The 2,260-nt window shown below is 40.3% G+C and overlaps 1 non-coding gene across 1 annotated transcript; it reads right to left on the bottom strand.

Moving 5' to 3' along the window:
* Positions 1-886: 886 nt before the first annotated feature.
* Positions 887-1,027, bottom strand: LOC111724776. Its single transcript, XR_002773002.1, has one exon. It is a non-coding gene; the product is annotated as a U4 spliceosomal RNA (small nuclear RNA).
* Between the last annotated feature and the right edge of the window lie 1,233 nt (positions 1,028-2,260).

Genomic DNA, 2,260 nt, shown 5'->3' with positions numbered 1-2,260 from the left:
TGGGAGGGGACTGGCTGAGGCCTTGGAAGGTGCTAAGGCAAAGTTTGGGGTTCCATTTTAATGAGCAATTTCAGCAGCTGAAAGCTGCATTGTTGGAGGAAGATGGCAGGGAGCTGATGTTGGTGATTTTCTACAGTATTTTCAACAACCCTTGGGGCAGAAAACAATGCCTTCACAGACAGTTGTAAAATGGGATATTTGCCAAAAATCTAATGTGCATATATCAAGGTGCCAGTTACCACCCCAAAGGTAAATTTGACCCACCCCTTCACCCACCCAAACAGGGATCTAATGAAGAGGACACGGGCCCTGGAATAAAGATGATCTATGGTGGAGTCTAACATGTGCCTCAAAAGCTCTATGATCTTAGGCAAGTTCCATCACTGTTCTGAGTTCCAGTTTTCCCCCATCTGTAAAATGAACATAATATTATTACCTATATCACTGAATGCATGTTAGGAGATAAAGGAACATAGCTATGTAATGAGAAGGTAATTAATGTTAATTGAACATAACTTTTACGAGAGAGTGGCTCTAGAGTCCAGGAACAAGTTGCAGATCACAAAGTAACAGGAGATTGAGGGCCTGCCTTGGGGGCTGAGAATTATCCGCTTCTGGTAAGATTGAAGAAAAATAGTGTAGTTAGTATCTGCTGCTCCTCACCCATTTCTTCAGCAAACATTTACTGGGCTCCTAGAGTGAGCCAGAAACACTGCAAGGTCCTGAGGGTGCAGAGATTATCAAACATTCCCAGCTGTATCTTAAGTTCTGTGAGAGCAAGGCCCGTGTCCCACTGGTTTACTGTTATAGTTCTACCACCCAATATTGCTAGGGAGAGATAGGTTAGTAGGTGTTGAATAATTATTTCTTTTTTTTTTTTTTTCAGTCTCTGTGGAGACTGTCAAAAATTGCCAATGCCGACTATATTTCAAGTCATCATTGTGGGGTATTGGGAAAAGTTTTCAATTAGCAATAATTGTGCATTGGATAAATCTCATTGGCTATGATACTGCCACTGAGCAAAGCTGAATAATTATTTCTTAATGAGGAAAGCAGATGTTTAAGAATTATTTTTAATTCAAAAAAGCAATAATAAAAAATACCTCCCCCAAATTATCCATGTTTGCATTTGGCTCAATACTGCCAGATGCCTCTCCCAAACCACTGTACCCACTGCTAGTCCCACCAACAGTGGGTGAGAGTCCCACATCCCCCATCTCTACCTACCCTTGGCACTGTCCAGCTTTCTAATTATTGTCAGTATAAATTGTATAAAGCAATGGCTCATTTATTTTGATTCACTTTTTTTGATCCCTAATATATTTGAGTAAAATTTTAAATACTTACTGATCTTTCGGGTTTTCTTTCCTGAAAATTGCCTGTTCATGTCCTTTGCCCAGTTCTGTCCCTTCCTGGGTGTATCCTCCAAACAGATTCTTAAACGTGACCATGAAGAATAATATCCAAGAGTAGCCACTTCTGTCATTGAGGTGGCAGGGAGTTGGGGGCAGCGTGAAGATCCCTTACTCAGAGGGTTCACTGGTAGAGGTGGCAAATTCATATCCTGAGGTACTATGGGGCCATTCTAACTGATGAACTATATGTGTAAAGATGAAAAAAAAAATCCCTTAAAAACACAGGGATGGGTGCTAAAAGAGACAAAAGGAGGTTTATAACACAATACCATTCATATGTACGTACACATCCATGCATACAAAATACCCACGTGAGTGCCTATTTTTTAAAGCACGTAGTAAACACATTAGAGAGATTGTTGGTGGTGGGTGGTGGTGGCAGGGACTATGAGTGAAGAATAAGGATCAAGAGAATAAAGAAATAAATTAAATACGAGAAGAACCTTGCACAGTCTGGTGATGATAATACATCGAGAATTGAGTAAAAGAAATTCAATCCTGTGTACCTGAGATCTGATAGTAATAAAAATAGTAATCAAAAATTATACATACAGGGACATGTGCTGCTTTATATTTCTATGGTTCTTTCAATCTTTCAAGGCATTGTGTAGCTATTTTATTTGGTGGTCGGAAGCAGCCCTTAAGGAAGATAGTTAAGATAGTTATTCCTCTCCCCTATGTAGAGAAGGGAATGCAGACTTAGATTGATTTTGCCAGGGAAGATGCGGAGTAGGACCCAGGAGCTTCCTCTCTGAACCTGTCTTCTTTCTGCTACAGTGGATTGGTCCATTGCTGTTGCTAGGCTCCCTGAAGACTAGTGAAATTTGTATAGAGCCCTCCATTTA

The sequence above is a fragment of the Otolemur garnettii genome, unplaced genomic scaffold, assembly GCF_000181295.1.
Source record: "Otolemur garnettii isolate 467f Iridium unplaced genomic scaffold, OtoGar3 scaffold00001, whole genome shotgun sequence".
Taxonomy (NCBI): domain Eukaryota; kingdom Metazoa; phylum Chordata; class Mammalia; order Primates; family Galagidae; genus Otolemur; species Otolemur garnettii.
The sequence above is the reverse complement of the archived record's forward strand: the minus strand, read 5'-3'. Positions and strand labels throughout refer to the sequence as shown.